Source organism: Cyprinodon variegatus, unplaced genomic scaffold (genome assembly GCF_000732505.1).
Source record: "Cyprinodon variegatus isolate N-32 unplaced genomic scaffold, C_variegatus-1.0 Scaffold408, whole genome shotgun sequence".
NCBI classification, from domain to species: domain Eukaryota; kingdom Metazoa; phylum Chordata; class Actinopteri; order Cyprinodontiformes; family Cyprinodontidae; genus Cyprinodon; species Cyprinodon variegatus.
The window spans coordinates 428,049-440,786 of record NW_015150861.1 but is presented as its reverse complement, the minus strand read 5'-3'; the positions used below and the strand labels follow the sequence as shown (position 1 = coordinate 440,786).

At 38.7% G+C, this 12,738-nt stretch overlaps 1 protein-coding gene across 2 annotated transcripts in view; it reads left to right on the top strand.

The window, feature by feature from the left end:
- Positions 1–12,738, top strand: part of LOC107093118 (leucine-rich repeat and fibronectin type III domain-containing protein 1-like protein) — a 335,211-nt gene that overhangs the window by 316,545 nt on the left and 5,928 nt on the right. For both annotated transcript variants that reach the window (XR_001481607.1, XR_001481608.1), the window contains one exon: positions 10,325–10,372. The gene's annotated coding sequence lies outside the window, so the exon portion shown is untranslated. The remainder of the gene's footprint in view (positions 1–10,324; positions 10,373–12,738) is intronic.

Below are 12,738 nucleotides of genomic sequence, written 5' to 3'. Positions count from 1 at the left end.
ACTGGGGTTCAAGGAGACAGAAGCAGAGATACAACAAGCAGCTGTAAAGGATAAAACATTATTTGGCCAAATAATGTTTTATTCACCTCATGGATTTGCATTGTGAATTGGTCTGAAAACATTCCAATTTCTCTAAATTAGTGAAAAGCTCATTTGATCATATTCCAAATTCTTCGAGATAAACTTTGGTTTTCAAACACAAAATCCATCTTAAACTATAATATGGTTTTCAACCATGTTCCTCTTCCTCTTTGTACAAAGTAGTTTAGTTTAGTTGAGTTTCACTAGTCTTAGTTGAGAGTGTTAAACATAAATATGTTTGACTTGGAGCTGAATGGTTTTTGTTAATAAACTTTTATATTTTTAACAGAAGTTGTGGTGAATGTATTCCATTTTTGTGCAAAATTAACTGTTTGACCATGATTAGTGCTCAAATCACTCTTTTCATGTATTGTTCTAACACACAGCTAGTAGAGCGTGTGTTCATAAACAGTAGATAACAGCCGAAATATTATCTGATTAAATAATATTTTTTATCATCCCTACCAGGGAGGGCAATAAACATCTTAAAGTATCCCAGCTGGCTGGGAATAGAATATAATATAAGATCCCAACATTAATGTGACATTCTACCTGGATGGGCATTGAACATAAAATCACAACACAGTCAGAGAAACAGGACTTTACTGGAAAAACAGGCCGATCTCCAACATCTGTAAACAAAGGTGTTGATGGCAGCAGCACAGCTGAAATTTCTCTCCATGGTTGTTTGACAGCCAAACAAGAAAAGATGAGGCAAAGCTGCTATGAGAAAAGGCAGAGATAGCATAACGTTAACGATTGAACAAACAGATAATTTCTCTCATTAAACGTTTTTTAAACTACCCATTGTCTGACTCGCCTTGAATACTGGGTCTATCTGTCCAGCTAATGACAAGAAAAAGTTAATTACCTCAGCTAAGAGCCATTGAGGATCTGGAGGAACATCAGTTTAAAGTACCAAATACAGTTTTAGTGTCCAAACAAAAGGAAGATTAAAATTTGTGTTGATCAAATGTTATTTTGCATGTTTTATGCTAAACAAAAAAACATAAATTATCCAAAAGAAAATCAATCTGTCATTTTAAAGCAGAATATCACAAATCATCATATTATTTAGCTGAAGAATGGTGAGAATCCCTAAACAACAAAAGAAAAAACATCTTTAGCTGATCTGTTTCTGTTTGTTCCGGCAGAACTTGGGGAAAATGTTTATATGTTTTGTGACCTCAAATGAATTCAATTCGATTCAGTTTATTTATATAGCGCCAATTCACAACACATGTCATCCCGAGGCACTTTACAGTTCACCAGATCATACAGTCAAATTGATTCAAAGTTTTCTAAGGAAAACCAGTTGATTCCATCAACTCATTGACCCGACAGCAATCCCTCACAATTTGTTCAGAGGGAAACGTTTAACTCTTTCAACATCCATGAAAAATCAAAATGACTTCATTAAAGGTCTTTTCCAATGTCATTTTATCTTTGCATTGTGTTAACACAGGTATGCTTCAGAGCAGATTATGTTAAAGGTAGCCTCCATCCAGCAGTACCAGGCTGCCATTTCCCAGTCTTATAAAATTTAAATCAATAATAATAGTGCAGAACGTGGGATCACTACACTTAGATTTACCCTTAAATGGAGAGTATTACAGCTGTTAAGCATTATGCTCAGAGTGTCATATGTGTTAATGCAGCACAATTTGGACAGAAATTAAATAATTCATCTTAAACCAGGTCTCCACACAGCAGCCCATACTCCCTGTAGAGTCCATGCTCCCTCTTCACAGAGTAGTGCTGATGGGGAGTGAGGAGGCAGATATCATCACGGGGAGCTCAGCAATGCCACGAGGCATCAGCGCATCATTCATCTGCCTTTTTTGTACATTATCTGAGCCTGGCACAGAGCAGCGTGACGGCACAGTGACTGAACTGTTGGTGACGGCCCTAACTGAGCCCAGCAGGCAGGTGGATACCACACATTGAGCCACAGTGACACCTGCTGGTTGGACCCTGTGTTCCAGCTTTTATTTTTATCCTCATGTATCCAGGGAGAAGAAAAGGGATGCTGTCTCTCACGCTTAAGTTCACTGTGGGCACAAAGCACAAAGCTGGTCTGTTATTAGGTGCAAAAAGAGAACAAAACTGGGATTTCTGAGAAAGGAGGACCTTTTAAAGGAACCCAATGAAAATATTAAATATTTAGACATCATAAAAAGACATCCTCCAAAATGAATCTTCAGTAGTTAGCAGGAAGATCCTTAAAGTTTCTTTTAAGATCCATTTATATAGAGATGCACCCTCTAATACCATTAGTGCCGATCAAATATCGGCGCCAGTGTCGACTAATTTGCTGCATCGGATACCTGTTGAATGTTGCAGATCCAGCTTTCCACTCAAGGTGTTGCTTTGGGAGTGTAGTTTTCATGAATATATTAAAGATATAGTGGAAATTTTTTTGTGGTGCAGTGGGTAGCACTGCTGCCTTTGCAGCAAGAAGGTTCTGGGTTCGATTCCTGGCCTGGGGTTTTTCTGCATGGAGTTTTCATCTTCTCCCAGAGCATGCGTGGGTTCTCTCCAGGTACTCCGGCTTCCTCCCACAGTCCAAAAACATGACTGTTAATTGGCTTCTCTACAGTCCCCTTAGGTGTGAGTGTGTGCATGAATGGTTGTTTGTCATGTTTGTCTCTGTGTTGCCCTGCGATGGACTGGCGACCTGTCCAGGGTGTACCCCGCCTCTCACCCATTGACAGCTGGAGATACTGTAGGCACCAGCATCCCTCGCGACCCCACTCGGGATAAGCGTGCTAGAAAATGGATGGATGGATGAAGAATTGTGGCAAATTTTCTAAAAGACCTCTCCACTCGCTAGTGCGAGAGTGTGGACGAGCCCATTTCTCCTCTCGCACGCTCCTTTTAAAGTTGCGTCTCTCAATGCTCATACAAGCTTACTGTGCCCAAATGTCCATCCCTAACCCCTAAATCCCCTCAATCACTATATAGAGCGGGGACTATATAGTGGACTTTATAGTGAACTTGGTTATCTGAACTTTCAAACGGACGATCACTAGGTTTTGCTTTGTTGGACACGTAACTCCTCATCCAGTGTGCTGTGCCATCTTTGTGATTAGTCGCCGCTGTCGGGTAGCGACAGCCTATGGCAACAGCAGGCCTCTGTGAAAGAAAATCCCATAATGCTTTATCAGGAGAGCTCAGGGATATATCTGCCTCTTCTGAGACCTTTCTTTTCTTCTCATACACTTCGTAGACACTCTTTCTCTTGCGACCCTCGGCCATTTACAAAGAACCGCGGTGAGAAAGGTGAGCTTCAATGACTGTCTGAAACCATAGCTCACCACAGAGATACGCCTGAAAATGCACATATGCAGAAAAAGATAGCTAACAGAAGGAGCATGTAGGATAGCCTTACTTAATTATGTCATTAGAATGATTGACAATTAAGAGGACCACTTATTTAGATGATCTATCCAGAAATAAAAGATTGTCCGTAGGACATGTACCTTTAAGTAGTTGTTAATTTGATTAATTTATTCAACAGTAGTATTGGCTTCGCACCAGTAGAGAAACTCAGGATCTCTCCACTTTTATATAAATCTTTAAGAAAATCTGTTTTGTTTTTACGTGTTTTATACCTATTTTTTTTAAGAAAACAATTCTGCAAAACATAAGAAGCTGGAGTTCAAAGGATTAAAATATGCATTTGGAAGGACAACCAAAGCAGAAAACGTCTTGAGCTTAGTTTATTCTCTCCCTCCAGGCGAGGAGTTCAAGCAGAAGAGAGGGAAACTGAGATCATCTGCAGTGATGTGGGCGTTGCTCTGATCTGATCTGAAGTGAGTGGCCCAGGCTGCTGAAATAAACAGCTTAATGAACCTAAAGGCAACAACTAAAAAACCACAAGAAATACAGAACCTTTGAAATATGGAGACCATTGGGGTGTTAGAAACCCATCTGAGCATTTCATGGTTTCCACCTCCAGGAGATTCCAGAAAGCAATAATTACTTTTTTTTTTAAATCGTCATTGTTACTATTATACACTGCATCAGGCCACTTTATTAAACTTAATTTATTGATTCAAAGTTTACCAGCTCTGATAAAAATACTAAGAAAAACTGTGCTGTATGAGTCACACATTGAGCAGTAAATATGAAATCAATACCTCACATGTATCTATGATAACATATTTTAATGTCACATAATGAAGACTTAATGTTTGCACAAAAAAAGCCTGGTTTAATTGCTAAATGCTGGAAGGGAGTTGAGCTTAGTATCAGAGTTATTCAGGTCTGTGACACTTCTAGTTAATTAGCAGCTTTGTAATTAATTAGTCTTAATTAATCGCATTTTCTTGAATAAAAAATATGAGACTGAATTATTTGCTTATTTTGGTTCAAATATGTGTTTGTTAACAAGTTGATCAGTCAATAGTCAATTAAATCACATGCAGAGCTGAACCTGTGCTGGGACTGTTTTTGTTAACCTTGGATCTAATGCACAAATGTCACTTCGTACTTCAAGCAAAGTAATAGTATAGATCATCAAATTGTAGCCACCATTTCTTGTTTCTTCACCTTTCCTCTGGTCAACCTTAATAACACCATTGTGGACAGAAACGTCCGGACAGCTGTTCAAAATCTGGACAGCCTTTAGACCTCTGGACGTCATTACCCAACTGAAACACACAGGCATTATGAAGTGTAGCTCTCTGTGTCTTTTGGGAATCACATTCAGCCAACAGCTGAGGGGAAGGCGNAACTTGGTTATCTGAACTTTCAAACGGACGATCACTAGGTTTTGCTTTGTTGGACACGTAACTCCTCATCCAGTGTGCTGTGCCATCTTTGTGATTAGTCGCCGCTGTCGGGTAGCGACAGCCTATGGCAACAGCAGGCCTCTGTGAAAGAAAATCCCATAATGCTTTATCAGGAGAGCTCAGGGATATATCTGCCTCTTCTGAAACCTTTCTTTTCTTCTCACTCACTTCATAGACACTCTTTCTCTTGCGACCCTCGGCCATTTACAAAGAACCGCGGTGAGAAAGGTGAGCTTCAATGACTGTCTGAAACCATAGCTCACCACAGAGATACGCCTGAAAATGCACATATGCAGAAAAAGATAGCTAACAGAAGGAGCATGTAGGATAGCCTTACTTAATTATGTCATTAGAATGATTGACAATTAAGAGGACCACTTATTTAGATGATCTATCCAGAAATAAAAGATTGTCCGTAGGACATGTACCTTTAAGTAGTTGATAATTTGATTAATTTATTCAACAGTAGTATTGGCTTCGCACCAGTAGAGAAACTCAGGATCTCTCCACTTTTATATAAATCTTTAAGAAAATCTGTTTTGTTTTTACGTGTTTTATACCTATTTTTTTTAAGAAAACAATTCTGCAAAACATAAGAAGCTGGAGTTCAAAGGATTAAAATATGCATTTGGAAGGACAACCAAAGCAGAAAACGTCTTGAGCTTAGTTTATTCTCTCCCTCCAGGCGAGGAGTTCAAGCAGAAGAGAGGGAAACTGAGATCATCTGCAGTGATGTGGGCGTTGCTCTGATCTGATCTGAAGTGAGTGGCCCAGGCTGCTGAAATAAACAGCTTAATGAACCTAAAGGCAACAACTAAAAAACCACAAGAAATACAGAACCTTTGAAATATGGAGACCATTGGGGTGTTAGAAACCCATCTGAGCATTTCATGGTTTCCACCTCCAGGAGATTCCAGAAAGCAATAATTACTTTTTTTTTTAAATCGTCATTGTTACTATTATACACTGCATCAGGCCACTTTATTAAACTTAATTTATTGATTCAAAGTTTACCAGCTCTGATAAAAATACTAAGAAAAACTGTGCTGTATGAGTCACACATTGAGCAGTAAATATGAAATCAATACCTCACATGTATCTATGATAACATATTTTAATGTCATATAATGAAGACTTAATGTTTGCACAAAAAAAGCCTGGTTTAATTGCTAAATGCTGGAAGGGAGTTGAGCTTAGTATCAGAGTTATTCAGGTCTGTGACACTTCTAGTTAATTAGCAGCTTTGTAATTAATTAGTCTTAATTAATCGCATTTTCTTGAATAAAAAATATGAGACTGAATTATTTGCTTATTTTGGTTCAAATATGTGTTTGTTAACAAGTTGATTAGTCAATAGTCAATTAAATCACATGCAGAGCTGAACCTGTGCTGGGACTGTTGTTGTTAACCTTGGGTCTAATGCACAAATGTCACTTCATACCTCAAGCAAAGTAATAGTATAGATCTAGGCTCAGTCCAAATACATCAAATTGTAGCCGCCATTTCTTGTTTCTTCACCTTTCCTCTGGTCAACCTTAATAACACCATTGTGGACAGAAACGTCCGGACAGCTGTTCAAAATCTGGACAGCCTTTAGACCTCTGGACGTCATTACCCAACTGAAACACACAGGCATTATGAAGTGTAGCTCTCTGTGTCTTTTGGGAATCACATTCAGCCAACAGCTGAGGGGAAGGCGCATTTAATGTTCCTGTATGGCAGTAATCAAAAGTAGCAGTCAATAAAAGGCACTTTCTCATCAGAGTGTCCAACTGCAACTTCTTCCAGACAAAAGGGAAAGAGCAGAAAATTACTTAATCAACTGCCCTGGACTAACACATTAAACTAACTAGTTTAAACACAGAGTTTTAATTGAACATATTAACCTGTGAGCTTAGTGTATTTAATATTAAATATAATTAACAATTACAATAAAAGCAACACAGTAAATATCAATCAAATAAAAAATAGACATTTCTAAATGGGAGGTTACTGTTGCACATGGGACTTGTTTTCCTTTTACAATAAAAGCTGTCTTCTCAAAATGAAAGTTGTATAACTGTCCTTTAGAATAAACGTCAATTAACGATCTATGAAAAAACATCACACTAGTACTTAATCTGGAACAGCCTCCTGGAAAAAAAACAACATATTATGCAAGTTACACAAATGTAGTGAACAAACAGCTGAATCATTCTGTATCCTTTTCCCTCTTCCTTACTGCTAGCAATATTTGGACAGCACTAACCTTGGTGACCTCTTATGTACGACCAATTTGATTAGTTCAGATGGAGTAATGATGTAAATTCTCTTTAACTTGAATTTGAAATGTCTTCTTTTGTTGATTTACTTCAATTCATAATTTTTTTTTTATTGTTAAAACACTGAAAAGTGTCTGGATCATGATGTTTTTGAAGTTCAGCCCCTGCATCCAGAAAATATGACGGCCCAATCCAAGTTCTCCTGTCTATCAAATTATCTGTGGGGAATAACTTGCTGCATCGTGTTGGCAGCAGCCTTATAAAAAAAAAAAAAAAAACTAAAATTAAACATAGTATTTTAATCTCCTCCTTTGTGGGTGAATGTGAGACGAAGAAATGAAGACGACAAGATGGACAGACAGCTGCAGCGGGAGTATATCAGTCAGAGAGAAAAACATCCAGAGAGACAGAAGGGAGGATTACTGATGGACTATATTTAGACTTTGAGTGAAAGAGAAGCAGAAACAAACAGCAGAGGGAAGTGAAAAGAAACAACCAAATGTCCAGATGAGTCACTGAGCCTTGGAGACTGTTATTGACAAGATGAGATGGAGGGATAAGCAGAGAGGGAGGAAGAGGTGGAGGAATAGAGAGGAGGATTTAGACAAGGATGAAGAAAAAAAAGCCACAGAGAAATGCGCAGAGAAGAGCACAATTCAGGCATAAAGACATTATCGATTCCTCCATTTTCTTTGATGCAGGCGTGTTGAAGCTCTTGTTCATGGTGGCTGTTGTTAGCAGTCATTTTTTATAACCAAATCTGTATGTCCAGATTAACAGCTGACCTCTCATCAATACTCCTCCTCATTACCTTCTGCTTTAATAGGACTTATTGTCAGATCACTCAGCCATGTTCTAAATCAAAACAGTCAACATCACAGGTGACAACTGTCTGTAGACACCTTCTGGTTACCTGCTGGAACTTCACAGCTTAGAAATGATTAAAATAGCTGAATGTCACTTATATAACAGGGAGTAAAAAATAGGGACACTAAGTGATTTGGATTAAAAGCTTTCAGTGTTAACCCTTTCATCTGCAGCCCCACAGCAGGGCGCTTTCTTCCGATTCTTGATTTTTTAAGTTATCATGATGAGTCCTGGTTGTGAAAGTTAGCAACTGCAGTTGGATACCCTGGGGGTGTTCAATTTCAGCAGCTGCTTATTCCTCGGACCTCCAAGGACCCAGTCCAGATAAACTGGGTCCTTGGAGGTCCGAGGAAATAAGGAGGCAGCAAGAGTTTAGCTATGGATTCAAACACCAACCTGAACATGGCACTTTGACACTGCTGTGCCATATGGCATGATCATGGTCTTTGGAGATTGGGAACCAGTGTCCATATTTCATCTTGACATGATGAAGTGGAATCAGCTGTGGAATCTCTGCAACCCCCTCGCTTTTCAGTCAAGGTCTCCAAAGGCAAGTCACATGGCAAGTCACGGACATGTGACCGTCCTCAGATGCTCGTTACATTTCCATTGCCAAGTATGACCAAGAATCACTCAGTGGGATCTTGATGCCAATTTGCTGCTAGCAATTTCAAAGAGGTTAAAGAGTCATTTGACTAAAGGTTTTTGGTTCTTGATTAAGCAAATAATTCAATAAAACATTATTTGGACAAATAATGTTTTATTCACCTGATGGATTTGCATTGTGAATTGGTCTGAAAACATTCCAATTTCTCTAAATTAGTGGCAAGCTAATTTGATCATATCCCAAATTCTGCCAGATAAACTTTGGTTTTCAGACATAAAAATCCTTAAACTGTAATATGGTTTTTCGACCATGTTTCCCCTTCCTCTTTGTACAAAGTATTTTAGTTTAGGTGATTGATTTGATTTTTGTTAAAAAACTCTCATATTTTGAACAGAAGTTGTGATGAATTTATTCCATGTATGTGCAGAATTAACTGTTAGAGCTTGAATCACTCTTTCATCTATTGTTCTAAGACACAACTAGTAGGGCGTGTGTCATAAACAATATACAACAGCTGAAATAATATCTGATTAAAAAGGATATTTCACCAGCCCTACCGGGGAGGGCAATACAAGTCTTTAAGTATCAGAAATATAAACTCCCAGCTGGCTGGGAATTGAAAAGAACATAAAATCTTACCAACACCATGAAATATTTATTTTTAACTGTTCGTAAAACTTTTGAAACCTCTGTGTTTCAGTTTAGAACAGACTTTAGGTGTCCCTGAAGTAGTACAAATTGCTGCCCCTCATTTATCATGACCAAAACTTTCACTTTTCAGGACTACAGTGTCTTGGCACATCTTTCAGAAGTGAAGGATTTGTTTGGTTTGGTAGAGTAGTGATTTAAAATGACTGTGAATCTACCTTTTGGATTAATAATAAAGTGTGTTTGGAACCAATTGGTCTGTATTGCTTTATTCTTCCTTCTTCCTTTTCCTGTCCTCGTTAAATCTTAGAATGAGGAGGACTTGTTCTCTTCATTTTTTACCATCAGGCAATTGGACAGCGCCAAGGCAACAGTTACGGGAACCAGAACATCAGCTGTAGGTTTTGAGAAGAACCAGTGGAGCTGGGGCTGCTCTACGGTCAGAGATTTTCCTCTCAGCAATATTTCTGAATGACAGACATTGTTCTTTGTCCTTCATTACAAACAGCTTCATGCTAACAGTCTAAATTCTAAACTATTTTCCCCAACAGACTGTCGCTTACTGTATAAGCAGCAGTCCAGTTCCCAGCCGGGTTTATAAACTCGTCCAAGAATGCAGCTCAGCTGGCAGGCTGGGGCTGAACCCAGGTTCTAACTGGTTCCAGACTTTAGTTTCTAGTTTAAATGAAAGCAGCTTATTATTTTGGTCCAGCAGGTTTTTAGTACTAGACCCACTGCTTCAGCAGAATAGAAGTACTATAAGCAGGTACTGGTTTGAAGCTAGAACCATAACCAGTTTGGTTTATTATTCAATAAACTCTCTAAATGTTGGTTAGTCCTCTGGACCTGGTTCAGGCGTTTTTTAAGTCCTTCCGGTTCCTTACAGTTGATGCTTTGTCACAGGTTTCAGCTTTTATTGCTGATGATTGAAGATGAATCATATCCAAAGAAACAGCCAAGCTGTCTGAATACAGAGTGACTCTACAGCCTGAAACTTTCCTGGACTGATGGACAGGAACCGATCCAAATGTTTATTCCTTCCTTTGCTTTCTTATGTTTTTCAGATTTACCCACTCTTTGCATCAGTGCTGGAGAGAGAGGAGGAGGAAGAGGTGAGAAATGAAGCAAACACCTAGACACACAAACTCAGAGGGGGGAGGGAGAGAAGCTCCTGCAAAGCTTCTCTAGGGGGAAAATGAGGACTGGTGCTTTAACAGAAAGTGCAGAAAAAAGGGGGAAACGTAGAGGAGCAGATTTGGTCCTGAGTCGCTCTGCTCTAAGTGTTCTGTTAATGTGAATCAGTCTTTGTAAACAGCGTCACTCCTTTTTATAGGCTCATTATATAACCGGCCGCTCCAGCACAGCTCTCACTCCATTATGTAAGCTTTCTCCTCCATTACTTTCTCATCACTTTATCTTCTTGACACCTTTTGACTCCATCCTCTTTCTCCTCCTCCAGACTTCTCTCCGTTCTTTAATCCTTTTTGTTTCTCTCCTCCCTTCCTTCTTGCTCTCTTCCTGATTTTTTTCTTCTTTGATCTCATGCCCTCCCTTCCTGTTTATGCTCATAATCATTTCTCCTTGTCCTTTAATTCTTTTATAGTGTCTTCTTTCTCTCCTCCCATCTTTTTATTTCTGTTTTCTCCTCATCTTTCATCTTATTTCTCCTCCTCTTCAGCCTGTCCTCACATTTTTAATCATAAACTTTGTCCTTTTTTATCTCAGCCTTAAACAGTCTTTGATTGTTGTTCTTGTCTTTTTCTTTTTCTGAATCTCAGAGCCTCTTCTTTTTAAAAAGACGTAGATTTAAACAAACTTTATTGTCAGTGTGTATACACAGAATGTATACAAAACTAAATTACTTTGCTTACAACAGTGAAATGAACATTAACATTATAAAGTGCATAATTGATGAGAATGTAGAAACAGTATAGGAGAAAATGAAACCAGTTTAAAAGTTTTCTATCTAATGAAAACCATTTGATTGCATCAACTCATTGACTGGAAGGCAATCCCTTACAGCAAGCATGCTTGTAGTGACAGTGGAGAGGAAAAACTCAGTTGTAACAGGAAGAAACCTCCAGCAGAACCTGGCACAGTGTGAGCGGCCATCTGCTGAGGCCGACTGGGGTTCAAGGAGACAGAAGCAGAGATATAAAAAGCATCTGTAAAAGGCGGCCCCGTCCAGGAAACACACAGCCAGGCAGACGAGCTCCGAGCCAGCTCCCATCTCAGAGGATGAAGAGAGCACATCCAGTTAGTCAGTCAGAGAAACAGGACGACACTGGAAAACAGGCCAAATCAGGCGTTTGTGTCTCGCTATCCCGCTGCTCCTGAGTCCCGCCTACTTATATAACATCATTGTATCCTATGTCCATGGCTCCACGTCTGTTACTTTATGATGGATTGGCGGTCGCTATTCACCGCGTCATCAAGTAGCTACGTGATTGGAGGAGAGACGACACACAGTAGCACTCGTTAATATTAAAAAAGTATTAGACGGGTTGGTTTAACAAAACAAAAAAGATGCCACCGAAAAAGTCGTCAGACATACGGAGCTTTTTCAACAACAAAAAAAGCAACAGAGTGTAAGTAGCCTTGAAAATGAGTATTGTAATGCAATAAGTTTGACAGAAGCAGGTGTTTAAATAGTGTGTTATTTGCTAGTTTAAAAAAAGCAAAACATCCAAGTTTTTTTTTTCAGTCACTGTTTTTTTTTTCCTTTTTTTAGTTGTTGTTAATGTTGCTGATGTTTCTGAGCCATTACAAAAGAGATACTTAAAGAAACCAGTCTATCTGTACATTATAATATTTTAATTTTGTTACTGTTGCATTCTCACGGATATGAAAGCACTGAATAAATTTATGGCGTTCAAATTTGTGTTTGGGCTTATTTTTAGCTAAATAGAAAAACCTAACAAAAGCCTTTGAATCCTGTAACTGCAGGTTCATCATCCCCAACCCTTATAGCAGGGGAACCAATTAAAAATCAGCGGGTCTGAATAAAGAAAATCATCAACCAGTAAAGGTCTGGAGACATTTTTAATGATCTGTGACTTTAAACAAAATTTAACACTAAGATTAAACGGGGTGCATCCATGTTATACATTGAATCTTTTAATAAAAAAAAATTTTCTTTTTTTTTTTCATTTTAAAATCTAAAGTGTTTTTTTTTTAAGTAGGAAACAACAATAGTTTGGTATACAGACAATTTTCCTGATTCACATATTTTATAAAAGTGGGCTTAGGCTGCCCTGCAAGGCTTTAAACCTGGGTTTGAATGGAGACTAAGCCATTCTCAAGCACATATCAAGGTGCTCATTTTGAGCCTGGATCCAGATTTATTTTTTATTCTGTTCATGGTGGAGAATCCTGCTTCACAGCAGCAGGTTGAGCCAAACATCCTCTAAATGTGCAGGTTCTGCTCCGGTCCGGTCATATTGATCTGGATCCGGATCGCGGTCCGCTTATGACCTCT